General features: G+C 38.9%; 1 pseudogene; it reads left to right on the top strand.

Moving 5' to 3' along the window:
• The first annotated feature begins 3353 nt into the window (after window positions 1-3353).
• The window catches only part of LOC139730158 (polypeptide N-acetylgalactosaminyltransferase 1-like), a 55151-nt pseudogene continuing 41740 nt past the window's right edge, over window positions 3354-16764 (top strand).

Genomic DNA, 16764 nt, shown 5'->3' with positions numbered 1-16764 from the left:
ATACATGCATTACTTTCTGTACTTTGACTAATCATTATGATTTGTCAGCCGTTTAACAGAAAGCGCTTTGCAAGTGCTAACATTCTGGGCAAATCTAAAATTTAAGATTCTACTGATAGCAATACATAATATTCTCTAACAGAGAACACGTACTCGAGAAGGAATTATTGCAATATAATTACGCAGAACGAATTTAAAGTAAAACGGTCGTTATGGAAATAAAATATGAAATAATATGAAATAATGACGTAGGATGATATGATGTTATTAGATTCTGCATTTCCGTTTAGGCTTTTTTTCAGTGAGCATACATCATCCCCTGCGGTCGAATTCAACATGATTTTTTTTTTTTCAGCCGCATTTCAAAAGTCAAAGGAAATGATTCATGATTACTCTCCGAACAAGCATATTCAATTCTAATTCGCCTCACTGTCTAGAAACCGCAGGATTATTACAAAAAATGAAAGGAAAGGAATGAAAACGAACAAACAAGTCGCGTGTTGAAACAAGAATGCCTTGGGCATCCTGAGATACATTGGTGTAATCGGGACATCGCTAACGTTTTGTTTTGTTTTTCTTTTCCTGAGTTTTTGTTTTGTTTTGTTTTGTGTTTTGTTTTGTTTTTGCAGACACTGATGCTCCAAAGCCTTTGCTCCCTTATCTTGGTACGCAAGCAACAAGCTTAGGAAGAGAATTCGTACCCCAACTGCTATTTACGTTGTGTTAATGGAAGGCGCGCGCAACCCGTCGAATCCGCGCTGAAACACTGAAGCTTAGAGGTTTAATTGCCGATAATCCAGCCGTTTCCTTTCCACACAGCACCCACCTTTCAACGCTCACACACTGGTATATACCCTCCCACTCTCAAATTGGAATGAACAGGGTAGGGTTTACGGAATTCGACAAAATCATGATGGGAACAGGAGTTCTTGCTCTCGTAGTTAGTTTTATTTTTGTTGTAACTTTTGTCGTTGTTTATTGTGTGTAGGACAGCGATATCAATAAAGGAACGGACTTTACAGGACATCCCAAATGACAGAGTCTGTTCTCTCTTTTAATTTAAACTGCATGATATTTAAAGACACGTTATTATTACACTATGAGCTAAATAGCAGGGACATAAGTTGCGCGTTGCTAGGTAACATCCAAACGCATGGCAACCAAGTACAATTAATTAAAGGAAGACTGTACGCTTGTAGAGAAAGAAACTTGCAAGGCATGGGTAAAGGACATTGGTAATCATCAACAATCGTATAGCGGAAAGAAAAAGAACAGGTGATCGAAGCAACAAAATTAGAGAAACGGAAAATAATGTCTAGACAGATAGAGTCCTTACAGTGATTACTTTAGAAACGAGAGATTACCACGTGTACTTGACTAATCTTTTTCTGCTCGAATTTCTTAATCTCTCTCTCTCCCTCTCTCTCTCTTCTGAAAGACACTTTAAGCTGTAACTGTCACAAATTTGCAGTAACACAATTAGCAAGCATACCCCCCAAAAGGAGCTGATCATAATAGATGATGATTATTATTATGATTATGTATTATATGATCATATCAAGGATAGTTATATATTGTATGACTATGTATTGTTTGATCATAGTATTATATGATTTTATGGTTATATATTATATGATTATGTATTGTTTGATCATATATTATATGGTCATATATTACATGGGTATATATTATATATTCATATTTCATATGAGGGCTTGGAAGAAGTCATTGTTACCTGTAAGTAAAACGTGTATATTAAAAACGAGTTAAGACAGCACCCATGATATAGATGAATGCAAGCATTCTATTTACGTGTCTAGTGGTATCGTAATCATTTAACATGAACAGAAGTGAATGTCAACAAGTCTGGCATTCCATTTACAGGGCGTTCCAGTACTTATGTGCCTAATCAAATGTTTATCATTCAGAAGTTTCATCGACTGGCATAATGAGCAGTGAGACAGAGAGGCATTGTTTGCTATTCTCTCAAAGGCTTTATTTACCATTTGCAGATGAAACGAAATCCCAGCTTTAGTGCTTCAAAATAGATCTATAATCAATGTTAAGTATTGTTAAATATACAAAATGGGAACAATAGTTATAATAGAACTGTTTCTAGACTAAACCGTCTACAGTTAGGGTTTATTGAGGAAAATAGTGATATCTCCTTATATTTAAGGCATTATTGCAAAATTTGAACATGGCAGGATGTTTTGTGATACAACTGACCTACACATTATGCATCATTTCATTTCATTTTATTTCATTTCCGACAAAAGTATACAATACAATAAGACATTTGCATAACAACAAAATAGAGGACATTGTGACTTTTGCATATTCAAGTGTCAAATGTGATATCTCGAAAATTTTTAGATCACTGCTCCCAATGGTAAACAGTACCTTTAACGGTATATGCCACATATTCAACCGAACACCCGGGATATTAAAAGAGTCAGTCTTCTCCCGTGTTTACCCTGGCACCGTTTTGAGCAGCAGGTGATGCAGTCACATCAAACAGGGTCAATAAGCGTGCAACAAATCCATACCCAAATACTGCGTAATCGTTTGCGGCGATCAATATTTCTTAAGCCAACATTCGTGTACTCATTATTATGAAGACTAAACGCATACTGCACCGTGCAAGCCACCCCCTTTTTGTCTTTTTATTGCAAGCATAATTGCATGGGATTCAGTGTGGGAGACGAATTCATGAGGAGTCAACTTGCGGTCCATCCGCACTGCGCATGTCATACACACTCGCGCTGATTGGTGAAAAGCGAAGATGACGTCACACAAGTAGAGGAAAGCGGGGAGGGGGCAGATGAGAGAGGGAAACGCAAGTTACAGCTCGTGTTTGCGGCACCTCAACTCAGTTCGAAGTTTTTTGTCACAGTTTGGTTCACCTTTCTCACAAGGCCTTTCTCGCGGGCACGTGGCATTCGACCGCACTGTCATGTTTTTATCCTGCTTGTGTGCTGGGACAGGGTGATGGCGCGATGCCAGTGACTGGCCCACTTGGCCTGTAAGCAAGGGGTTGCGACAAGGGATGCGTTGCTTCAAGTTGTACAAATATGAAAGGCAATCTGGGGGCAATCTGAGGATAATCATTACAGTTGGATAACAAAGTGCGCGAAATCTATTCCCAAGCCACTAGAGTTTGCAGTCACAGACGTACGAAGGATCCAGTGATTCCTAGCACCTCCGGCCCTGTGTGGACGAAATTGTGCCATTTAGGATGAATCCACTGAGCAGAAAGATGTCGACATAATGTGTATCGGTGTATTATAATGTAAGTTATCTTCCTTCGTGAAACATCTTCAAGTCGAACAGTACTATCATTAAGAAAGACCGACCCGTGACGTCATTAGCAAACCCATGACGTCATCCGCTTCGCTGGTCAAAACATTTATAAGAGTGAACCTGCCAATTATTCCCTCTGTACTATTTTTGTGTGATTTCTTCTGAATCTCCAACAAGACTTTGTTCACAATGAGAATACTGTCGCCAAAACGAGTCCTGAAAACAGGCCTCTTCGTAACCATGGTAACGATGGTTGCCATAGGTCTCCGTGGACATGGAGAATGGCGGGAGGAAAGAGATGGGGCAGGAAGGGTAGGAGGAGCAGGAGGTAGGGAAGATAAGGGACCCAGAGATATAAACCAAATCATCCCAAATGAAGTTCAAGAACGTATAGGTGTCAGGCTAGAACCCAAAGTACTCGATTCTCCCGCAGACTCGTTGGCCAAGGCTGGCCGGAGGCGACAGAAGAAAGATGCTGCCGTGGTCGGGATGCAGCGAAAACTCGAGCAGCAGGAGAGTCTGTCGGACCTCTCTCTCAGTAGCCATCGGGACAAGAACGGCAGTGATGGTGCGGAGGAGGAGGGAGTGGACAGAGGAGGGGAGGTGGGTGGAGCTAGAATGGAGAACTTGATGAGGAAGAGTCTGGAGGAGGCGGAGAGGAAGGTATCGACGAAGGTCGCCGATGCTCCGAGACTGGAGAACAACGTCAGGGATTTCGGGCAGGGTGTCGAGGGTGACGAATTTGACGATCTCGCCGACAAGAGGGAGATGGAGGCAAGGATGGAACAAAAGCGAGAGCGGATGAAGAAGAGAAGGAAAAACAGAACAAATGAGACCAAGGAAGTGGAACAAACTAAGAAGCAGGACGAGAAAAGAGTGGATGGACTTGACGCGCGGGACCAAGAGGCAGCTGGGGGCAGGGGAGAGAATGCGGAGGCGTTGCCACAGCAACAAGTAGGTAAGGAGAAACTTGCTCAACTCCCTTAGAAAACATGGTAGCGTGTTGGTATTACCTTATAGGGGGAAAGGTGTCGCCCAATTTTGACAAAGTGTATTCTTCTGTTGCATTGTGTAGAATAGTTTAGTAAAGTACCGCATTGTAACTGTGTCGCCCACTTATATTTATTATGACGTTTCGATGGCTAAACTATTGCTTACCAGATATTGGTGTACCGTGCATGAACTCTACGGGAAATTACAATTATGGGGAGGCAACGAGTTAACTACCCTAAGCCCAGACAGGGGAGAGAGGAGCAAACGTGCCTAATATCAATCTATCGAGGGAACATTACGGTATTAGCTCGCAGTGGTTTGTGCAACATTTTTGTCCGGCTAATTTGATAGTTACCACGTTTGCTGCAGACAAAGGCTCATCTTCAATTTTGTTCTCCTTGCAAGGTTTTCGTGTCCTTCTAGAGAATAAGCCCGAGAAGCTGTTAATCGTTTAGAGGTAAGGGGATGGAAAAATGTCTACAGGAGAGTGAATTAACTACAGGATTAATCGTGGGAAGTCACACTACCACCCTCGTATCAATAGTAGGCATGAGACACACGACAGAGCACGTACCCTAATATCCATCCTTTCGGTAGTCGGGCTGATAACTTCCTTAGGGTGGGATTTCACAGAGCACGCGAACGATTTGCGAAGGACGCGAATGACAAAATCCAACATTCGGAAAAGTTTTTCTCCGAATGTTTTCCGACAATGAAGCCGAAAACTATTCTTGCGCAATTTGTGCGAAGTTTCCACGACGTATGTGCGAATGTCGTGTGTATCATTGCTAAAGTACAGCATGTTACGTACACGAAGAACACGCGACGGAAATGCGAAAAATTTTCAATAATCATGGGAGAAAATGTACCCAAGGAGAGGTGGAAGCTGTCTTGAGTTGATTTTTTTTCTTTCCTCTATTTCTCCTTTCTTTTTCTCTCATTTTTCTATTGTGTGCTTGCCTATATTTTTTTTCCTAGGACGTATCTCCTCCACTAGTAAAGCATATGATTTTTTTTTTTTGCAGTTCCTCCAACACATAATCTCTATACTTCAAATGACAGTTTACATACTTTAGATTAATTTTAACTGTATTCTGTGATTTATTTTGTATATCAAACACTTCTTTCTCTTTGCTAGTCTTTAATTTCTTTTGTTACTATAGTTGTTAATAATTGTTTGATGTTTAGGTGTATGCTACGATTTTTATTTGCAGAAAACGTACATATAGGTCAATTAAGGTCATACATCCCCCAAACGTGCGCTAAACGTTCGCGAGAATGTCTCAAAAGGTACGCGAACAGTTTGCGATTACGTCGTAAAATGATCGGAAAAACTTCGCAGATTTCGCGTAACATACGCGAGACATTCTCCAAAGTTTCGGAGTCTGTTTGGGGTTTCACGAAGATTTTGCGAACATCGCGCGTGTCTTGCGAAGGTCTTGCGCATATGACGAGGCTTTAAAGACACTTTCGAGAACAATTCACGAGCAAATCACGACCAAGTGTGCGGAAAAGGTTCGCAGAAAATTTCAAACTTTTTTGAAATTCTCGCCGAAGTAAAAACGACATTCGCGAATAATTGTGACTCTGCACCTCAAAACAAACAAAAAGTCGCCAGAAATGAATTTTTAGTTAAGACCATATTCTGAAAGAACAGACTTTAAGCTTTAAAATGATGTATAACTCAAATCAAATTGACTCTTCTAACCTATCTAAATATTGGAAAGAAAGCACAAACTCAGGTAAAGTGTGAACTGAGAAAAGAGGCTCAGAAGTATAGTGTCTATTCAAGCGCTTAATCTTTACCAAACTGTGCTGGTTGCGCGATGAATGGGACAAAAAACAGGAAGTAAACCACCAGAGTATCAACAATGAAGGGATTATCAGATTAAACGGAAATTAAGCATGCCTCATTAACACATTGTGTCCATAATTAAAGCCAACTTTCAAAGCAGTAGCACTATCCTTTCAAAAGTTATTAGAGTTGAAAGTGAAGAGTGTGGACAAGGTTTTTCAGAAATGAAAAAGGAATTCTAAAGGCACACATAATCACACTATTCTACCAAAAACGTTTGAGATATTCTGCTAAAAAAAAACACACTTTCCTGCCCGTTTTATGATACCAAATTTTAGCATAATGTAAAAGAAGACCCGCTCTTTCAGAAAATATGAAAAAGTTAAGTTCGGCTAGGTTGACCCATTTCACTTATTTCAGTCCTCACGCAAAATCAGTGTGTGCGACTTTATGTTCGTTTTGAGGTGCACGGTCACAATTGACGACGCTTCCGAACCCTCACGTTCGTTTGGCGATCTTTTGCAGACCAAAATGCGAATGCGGGATTTTGCCATTCGCATCCTTCGCAAATCGTTCGCGTGCTCCGTGAAATCCCACCCTTAGGACATGATGCTGTGTGACTGAAACTCCGTCTTGCCTGGATTTGAGAAAAGGGGAGAGGCTACTGCTATACATAAAAAGGGAAAAGAAAGAAAAGTAAGGAAAAACAATTGAGGAAAACTATTAGGGCGGAAATATGTAGCAGTTAATTTGCACTTGAATAATCTCCTTACCCGTTATGCAATCATTTAATGTACATGTACATTACATTTAATGTAACTTGACATCATAAGCCCAGACAGGATAGTGGGAAGCAACGTGCCTTATCAATCAATCTATCGAGGGAACATTGCGGTAGTATAGCTCGCAGTGGTTTGTGCAACATTTTTGTCCGGCTAATTTGATAGTTACCACGCTTGCTGCAGACAAAGGCTCATCTTCAATTTTGTTCTCCTTGCAAGGTTTTCGTGTCCTTCTAGAGAATAAGCCCGAGAAGCTGTTAATCGTTTCAGAGGTTAGGGGATGGCAAAATGTCTACATGAGAGTGAATTAACTACAGGATTAATCGTGGGAAGTCACACTACCACCCTCGTATCAATAGTAGGCATGAGACACACGACAGAGCACGTACCCTAATATCCATCCTTTCGTTAGTCGGGCTGATAACTTCCTTAGGACATGATACTGTGTGACTGAAACTCCGACTCGCCTGGATTTGAGGAAAAAATGGGGACTACTTGCTATACGTAAAAGGAAAAAGGAAGAAAAGTAAGGAAAAACAATTTAAGAAAACTACTTGGGGGAAATATGTAGCAGTTAATTTACACTTGAATAACCCCCTTATTCGTAAAGCAATTATTTAATGTACGTTATCAGGGAATAACCCCCTAGAAAGAGCACAGTGTCCAACAGTGTGTTCACAATGTGTTCTCATAGTCGACTGTGTGAAAACGCTCGCATTTAACAGTGTGAAGATAATTCCACACTGTGGCGTGGTTTTTTACAGAGTGTTCATAGAGTATTGTTCTTTTTCACACTGTAAATTGATGATTCATAAATGTGTTCACGTTGTTAACGCGCTCCAATTTAACAATGTGGAGATATTTCACACTGTGTTCACAATGTCCTCACACTGTGTTTCACACTGCGTTTCACACTGTGGGACTCTGCGTTCTTTCCTGCAGGGATATTACAATTAAATCCATGTAACTGGACATCCAGCGCAGTGTTCCACAGTGTATAGAATGTCATTGATTCTTGAACAAGAGATCGCGAAAGCCAGGCCTTTTCGGTGTACGCAAGACCTCGGTACAGTGAAAAATAGTGAAAGAAATAGTGAAAGATAGTGAAGATGAAAGTGAATCTTGAACGCTTTGAAAGCTACCAGTACATTTTACCCATTCTGTCCCTCTTGACTCAGCAGTAAAACTTGCGTACCGGTGCCTGGCGAGGCGGGGGTACCGGTGAAGATAGGCCCCTGGAAATAAAACAAAAACACGGTTTTACACTGATGAGGTCATCCTGCATATTACTGTACACATATCCTACACGTTTGCAACGTTTGAGTACCGTTACCAAAATGAGAAAAATCAGATAAGCCGTCATATGTATAATAAGAGTTTTCGATTGGAAGTTAAGTTTGCAAAAACCCAAACCTTGACAGCAACACGTCACAAAGTTTCATTCATGGTGAAAATGCACCATAAATTTAGACATTAGAAATCTTACATTAATGGGCTATCAGAGGGTGCCTTTCAAATACTCACTTCTAATAAACTTGGCTAGACAATTCAAGGACCTCATCCATCTAGTACGACTATAGAAACACGCAGAAAGAGCGCATTCTTTTCTAAACATAATCTTTGCCATATTCAAAAATTCAGAATGCTTACTGTAACTGTTTCACACAGGGGAATATTTTCTTGGGTGATAAGAACGTAATTGCGGAGAAATGTGTGTTGTGTGTTTGTGATGTTTGTGATGTGTACGTGTGTATATTATGTAGGGTTTTTGTGCGCGTGTGTATATTATGTAGGGTTTTAGTGCGCGTGTGCGTGTGTCCAACATTTTTGACTGTCGTAGTGATAATTTTACGGTAGAGTTCCTGTCATTAAAAAAGACTGATTTTTTTTTTTTTTTTTTTTTTTTTTTTTTTTTTTTTTTTACGAAGAGATGACTCCAGAAGCGAGATAGGTCTTGCCGAGTTCACGCTCTTCGAAACTTTCACTTACCATCTAACACTTCCATCAATTCATCACCTACAATACCGTTGTTACAGCCGGATTAAATGACTTCTCTTCTCTCTGAAGTCTCTTTAAAAGGAAAACAATGTTATCCTCTAATCGATTCAGGAACCATGATTCACGCTGTAGCCAAGGCAGACGTCGTACAGTGCGCCTCTGTGTCCCCGGGCCTTCTTCAAAGGGAATTCTCTCCTCTACCAATCACCTTTCTGCTATTCCTATATGTAGCGAATTTTAGAAACGTGGTGGATAGAACTCAAATGCACTTCTGTTGATATAACCACTTTAGGTGCTGGGAGCTTCAAATTAGAATATATTTTCTACCCGCTTTCGAGAGTTTCCTTTTTTGACATGTTTTATTTCCCTCCGTTATTTGCGACTGAATATATTTCTCATAGCAGTACAACTAAAGGGGAACAATACATTTGCCATTTTTCACTCTTAAAACGTTTGTGATGAAAGGGTCATAAGCCGTCCGATAAGGATGATCTAACAACACATTTTTGTGTATTTCCTTGCTGTTCTCCGAAAACTTCTCGAGATATTCCCTGTTTGTATACGCTGAATGCAGGAAACAGACTGACACCTCCTAGGCAGTTGTCATCTGCAGCGTAATATTCGGATTGTGAATAGATACATAGATACATGATTTAGGGATAGGAAGTATATCAACAATTAAGAAGATAAAAAAAATGTTTTGTACTCAAGCGCAGATACTTTGAAATACATTTATAAGAAAGTGAATCAGAAGAGAGAGACATACAGAGAGAGAATGGTCAGATAGAAAGATAGATGGATAGATAGATAGATAGATAGGTAGAAAGATAGATAGATAGATAGATAGATAGATAGACAGACAGATAGATAGACAGATAGATAGATAGATAGACAGATACATGTAGATAGATAGATAGATAGATAGAAAGATAGATAGATAGATAGATAGATAGAGAGGCAGATAGATAGACAGATAGATAGATAGCTGGAAAGATAGATAGATAGATAGATAGATAGATAGACAGATAGATAGATATAGAGAGATATAAAGAGATATATAGATATATATATAGAGAGAGAGATATATATAGAGAAATTAGAGAGAGATGCAGAGGCAGAGATAAGACTATGAATTACACCGCATATTATCGACACTCAGACAAATACTTTTAAGAAGAGAAAAGGCCACGCCATTTCAAGGTAAATTGGGTAAAAAGGGAAGTATGAAATACAATGATGGAATTTTCATTGAAATCAGACGTAAAAATTATTTGATTTCATTTGTTCATATGTTTTCCTTAAAAGAATTAAGTGTGGTTGCTTACTGCTATGTGAAATACAGCACTACAGTAATCTACTGAAGATTTGCTTGAAGATCACTGGGAGGGTCACACGACATTTACTCCTGCGACAATTGCTTCGGTCTTATTTTCTCCAAGGACTTAAGGCTTAGGGTTAGAGGTGTGATAGGGTTTTAGGCTTAGTTTGATGTGAAGATTAGGATTATAGGGTCTAGGTTATGTTTGAGGATATAATTTATGTTTGGCTTTATAGCGTGCAGATATTTCATGTTAGCAGTTGTCGCAGGAGCAAGTGTGATGTCATGGTACCCACTGGGAGACATTGTCACCTCAATTGTAACCTCAATTCGATCATGAGGAATAACATTTTTTTCGTGGAAACATCAAAAGAAGTAAATTTGGAATTCCCAAACCCTCTCATTTCATGTCCGATTTTGATTTAGAAGAAATTGTCATCATTGTGCATGTGTGTGCCTGCGCGTGTGTGTGTGCATTTGTGTGTGTGTGTGTGTGTGTGTGTGTGATTTTAACATTGAAATAATTTGTATATCTCAACTTCAGCATTGAGACACGTTTCACTTTAAGAGTTCCTCTAGATATGCAGAAGTACTTTAAGAGTCCCTCTAAAATATGCTAGGGTACTTTAAGAGTACAGCGGCGTGCAGATCGAGTACCCTTCTGCAGAGTATGTCTTCTAAATTTATCGCTCAGTCAGAAAGAGGTTCTCGACCTTCTCTCTTGATTCTGTTAATCTTACCTTCAATCGGCAAAGTCAATATCACTCTCGGCATAAAAGAGCGTTATCTTGACATTGACTTATTCTGAACAATCAATATAATCTGCTTAATCGGTGCTATCAATGGGAAGTCATTAATACCTGGAAAAATATTTTAGGCAGAATCATTTCAAAATAACTCACGACGTCGTCGTCGTTGTTGTTGTTTTTTGTTTTTTGCATTGCGCCATGACAAATGTAGGACAAAATCTAATCCGCTTTGATCACTAACGGTCGTTGCTATAATAAAAAAAAAAAATGTGCTCAGATGCTTGCGTCAATATTATTGTATAGGCCTTACAGTTTGCAATATATATGATGATATTGCATATCTCTTTATTGGAAGGTTGCCAAAAATGGCAATGAACACAAACAAAGAAATAAGATAAAGAGGAAAATAACAATGGAATTCTTGCAGTCCGAAATGTGCACATCTTTACAACATATGCGTATATACAAGAGAAACATATTTCCTTGAGTTCATGATCATCTGCCATGAAACATCGTCTCTTATATTTGTTGTCAATTTACCGTTGTTGTTATCATCATTGGTATATCATTACTACAAAAATTTGTGTTGCATTCATTATCATAATCATAATAATCATCATCATTGTAGTGACCATTTGTATTATCGTAACAATTGATATCACTACGGTTACAGGTGACATTGATAAGTTGACTTTTAATCACTCTCATGAACAAATAAACCTGTTTGAGGATGATAGATCTTCAACAGAAAAGGAAAGTGCATTTATGAACATGTAATCAATTAATGAAATGATAGACGCAAAATTTAGGGGAATTACTTTATAGTTACTTAATATGCATGGAAGACAAACAGAAAGGAAATATCAATTAAGGATCACAATAATATGATTGATTACGTTATCTCTAAGAGTGAGAGAAGGGTTCTTTAAACGTACGTAGGTTTTATCAGAGCAGGGAAGTCGAACCTCCCTGATCAGAGCTATGAACCGTTTACAGGTAATCACGACTACCTGACATCCTCTCAAGAAGTCACCATTTGTGAAAGCCTTCTCAAAACAAGTAACTAAGTTTACATTATAGGTCTCCCAAACTTTGCCATGCGTTGGTATGAGTTTACAAAATCACAGAACTTATCATATTTGGTGTAGACTTGACCATTATACTTCATTAGAATGCGATCTTTATCCAAACGCCATTTATGATCTGTTCTGAGTTATGCTAACCATTGCAGGACAGCCATAAGTGGGGTGTATTAAATTCAAGTGCAAACACGGTAGCAGTTTCGGCAAATCTGCTTCACTGAACAAACGATTCCCTCAAAGTAGAAATCACACTTCAAACTTCAAACATTATATTTAAAAATTACTCTTCGAGTTTTGAATGATAGCATTGTATATTTGCTATGAGCTGGCTTGAAATATTTAAAAAAAAAGATCAAAGTACAAAAGCGGACAATCATATCCCCATGCGCAGTTTTGATTGCGACGATCGATTATATTTTGAGAGGGGAGAGAAAGGAAGGAGAAAGAGTGTGTGTGTGTTTGTGTGTGTGTGTCTGTCTGTCTGTCTGTCTGTGAGAGAGAGAGAGAGAGAGAGAGAGAGAGAGAGAGAGAGAGAGAGAGAGGGGGGGGGGGAGAAAAAGAAGATGGAAGGGGGAAGGAGAAGGAAAGTATATTTTAACTTTTATTCCGGCGAAGACCGATCCTCGGAACTTTTGAATGGGATCCGCTTGACGAGCTATTAATATGGGTGACGTATTTTAAAAGCGCTGGAGAACACGTTCACAGTAAAGCTTCATGGATTTGGGTATGTCGGGCCACGTATTGTGAATGCGAAAGGTGATACTTCCCAGTTTAATCTATTTGCATACTAGAATTTTGTCTCCCTGGGATTTCTGTTTCCACATTAATCTTCATCCGTCACTTTTGAAATGTTACTTCCTTTCTTCTTTCGATCATTGTCAAATTAAAGGACATATGTGCTTATGTATTATTATCATCAATAGGAGAACAGAAATCTAGTGATTTATCATGTTGTCATGCTGTTATTTACAAAGCGCAGAATTTCTGGCACCCTGCCCTATGTCAAGTGATTTTTATTCAAGTGATTTTGATTTTTGAATCAAAACTATGATGCATTTCTGCAGTTCTGTGCTCCTACTATTGATGATACTATTTGACTGACACATGGATTACGAACTACTTTACACACACACGCCCACACACGCCCACATACACACATATTCAATATATATTATATAATGTATAATATATAATACATAATGTATGATATATGATATATAATATATGATATATGATATATGATATATATATATATATATATATATATATATATATATAATGATAAAAATTGTAAAAAGATAGGCATGCTTGTAGATAAAATTACGGATCAGCAAGTTGTCACTCTTTTGCTGTATCATTACATGATTCATTGAACAGGAACCTTGTAGGGCAATGTTAACCCTTACTCTGAGAAACAGGCGTTATCCCCTGATGCAGCCTGTTAATTTTATTCATTTTTCTGTCTGTTACATTTCTCTTTCTAAGTCTTTGAGTAAGAGGCGTAGCAGATTATATGGCCGAGGCGCAAAGTACATTGTAAGGTCCAGACAGCTGTCAAACCCCAAACCATGTTTTTCGTCTCGCTGTCCACGAACGCCGATTGAGGATGTGCAGAGCAGTTGACGAGTAGGGGCGCTAATTTAGTGTCGATGCGTCACACAGGGCACATGTCACGTGATTAAGCACTCCCGACCCCCTGGATGCTCGGATTTGACTGGTCAATGAAAGGTCGCTTCGTGTGTGGACATGAACCATTTCATCATTATATCATTCATCAGATAGATAGATAGATAGATAGATAGATAGAGTTAGATATGGGAAAAGAGAGAGGGGGGGGGGCAGAGGGAGAGATTAAAAAACAAACAAACAAAGCAAAACGAAGCAAAACAAAACAAAATAAATATAAACACACAAAAAATGGCAAGAAACATGTATCGCAAGGGGGCATTTCATGAAGCGTTTTATCAGATACTTTTTGTGACCAACTATCGCGTGTATTATAAGCCACTGAACTCCTTGCATATGATTGGCTGATAGCGAAATTTGTCGGACAAAACACTTCATGAAATCCCCCTCCCCAAATATACATACAATTTGTGAGCACATAAAAAAAGCAAAAACGAACAACAATAACAACTCGCACGACAAGCAATTGTAAGCTATTTGTGTGTGTATGTGTGTGTGTGTGTGTGTGTGTGTGATAGAGATAGACAGATAGATAGACAGATAGATAGATAGATAGATAGAATCATACATACATACATACATACATACATACATACATACACACACAGAGGAATAACGTGTCCATGGAATTGTTATTATAGATTGTGTTTATGAGAGAATTCTAGTGAAAGAGAAGAGAGGGAGAGAGAGAGAGAGAGAGAGAGTAAAAAAACAAATAAGGGGGTATTTCGTGTACTTAAAACCCACCCTTTCCTCCCTCTGTTGCCATGGCAACTCATCACGTTTCATTCCTGTCTCGATTCGATGCGAGAGAAACGAATGAGGAGTGAGACAATGGAATCAACAAGACAGATAATTTCTGTCTTCCGTGGGCGCACTGCACTATATTGCATTGATATTTGACAGGAATATGATCCCCTTTAGCAATATAGTTGGTTAAGTTCAGGAGCTAAAAACGACCATCATCGACGGGGGAATGTCGTCGAAAGGCAATACTTAGTAGGGTGGGGGAGCCGCTCGCATGGGGGTAAAGGAAAGCCCCCGTTTAAAAATAGGACGATCTCTTTCCATCCGTAGGCGGTGGGTTTCGTGCGTATTCTTTAAAGTCCTCCTCTTTTTGCAATGGCTTGCTTCGTGAAGATCGGTCGCGAAGAAATCACGTTCTGTTTTTATCCCCTTGACTGATTTCTTAATCGGATGATATACGAAGTGAGGACTTAACAGCTTCGGAATGAGGTTCGATGCAGCAAAAACCGATCCTTTTAAGATCGAGATGAATGTCTATCTCAGACCAGGCTTCTTCACTTCGTAAATGTAAATGTCTAATTGTAACAAAAGAGAAGAATAGAAATTAATTGAACCAATTAAATTATTCAATTAAATCAATTAATGTTATGGTGTATATCAGCACATGAAACAATTTTTTAATAATAATAATAATAATAACTATTTCTTATTGAGCGCTTTTACAGGACCTGATCAAAGCGCTGTACATACATCAACAAACAACATTCATAAAGCATAGGAACATACTTAGTAGTTACAATTGAAATAGTTCAGTCTTGAGTTTCCTTCTAAACATTTCCTCTGAATCACATAGACGGAGTTGTTTTGGTAGAGTGTTCCAGACAACAGATCCAGCATGTGAAAATGTACGTTCGAAAGCTTTGGTTTTTGCTTGTGGGATTTGTAGGACTGTCTTATCATTTTGTGACCGGAGTTGATATCTGGTGGCTGTAGGGGTGGTTAGTAGGTTGGATAGGTATTGAGGAGCGGTATTCATCATGCATTTATAGACAAGAAGGGCTAGTTTGAAATCGATACGCTCTTTGATGGGGAGCCAGTGTAACTGCTTCAGTAAAGGAGCACTCGGGGATCTTCTCTTTACACCAAGCACCAGGCGAGCCGCTCGATTTTGGACTTTTTGGAGTCTTTTCACATCACTGACATTCATATTTGCCAGCAGAGAATTTCCATAATCAAGCCTGCTAAGAACTAGAGAGCGCACTGCATGGTTACATGCATCTTCTGTAAGATACTTTCGAACATGAGATATGTTTCTCAGATGGAGGTTTGCTGTCTGGCACACTCTACTGACATGATCTGTCATCGACAGTATCTGGTCAAAATGAACACCTAGATTTTTTACAGTGTGTGATACATTGACAGTAGTGTTTCCAAGCCGAATGCTTGTATCTCCCGTAGGGCGTAGTCTACTAGATGAGAAAACAATGCTTTGAGTTTTGTCCTCATTTAACTTCAACATATCACTCGCCATCCAGTTTTAAGATAATGATTAAAAAAGTTTTCTATTTACAAATTATACATTAGAATCATGGCAGAGTATAATTGAGTAAATCTTAAATGTCACGACTAACCGTCCGAGGCAAATTTCACACCCAAGTAATTTGGGGGAAAGCTCAATGAAAAGCCTTGGGCAGCTTGGGAACAAGAACTTAAAGTTCACTTCCGCTATTTATATACAGCAACAACAAAAAAGCAAATGTTAAACCTTCAATCCCATTATGTTCAATGTCATTAAATATGTGGCTGTTACGTTTCATTTTAGAGGCCGTTATGAGAATTTTCAAGGAATATGGAAAATAATACATGAAACACGCAGAGAGATGTCGCCTATACTGTACAGTCGTGCCTAAAGTTAGATAACTGATGGTGAAGTGACATACACGATCAAGACATCCAACATGATTTATTTTTAGTGTTTTTATTTGATGAGATCCTAATCAGTGCTTGCAACGATATAAGCTTTAACCGCTTTCATGGTAGTTGCAAATGTCCACAGTAGGTGTTTAACTTCATCGCCTATTCTCTTTCCTTGCTTGCCTCTTGATAGCGGAAATTGAAAATAGTGCGGATGTGACAACTGTTCGATAAAAGGAGGGTAATCAATTTAAGATGTGTTTTCATGACGGTCCTTAAATAGCAAATTCAACTTGGATTGTCAACACAAAAACATTCCAGAGAAATTTATAGTCCGGGTAGGAGCGTTGCATCTAAAAACAGGAGTATAATCTTCCCCTATATCAAACACCGTGAA

Source organism: Diadema antillarum, unplaced genomic scaffold (genome assembly GCF_040938485.1).
Source record: "Diadema antillarum isolate AM-2024a unplaced genomic scaffold, OU_Dant_1.0 seq00000293_RagTag, whole genome shotgun sequence".
Taxonomy (NCBI): domain Eukaryota; kingdom Metazoa; phylum Echinodermata; class Echinoidea; order Diadematoida; family Diadematidae; genus Diadema; species Diadema antillarum.
Note: the sequence above shows the minus strand (reverse complement) of the source record. Positions and strands in the feature narration are given on the sequence as shown.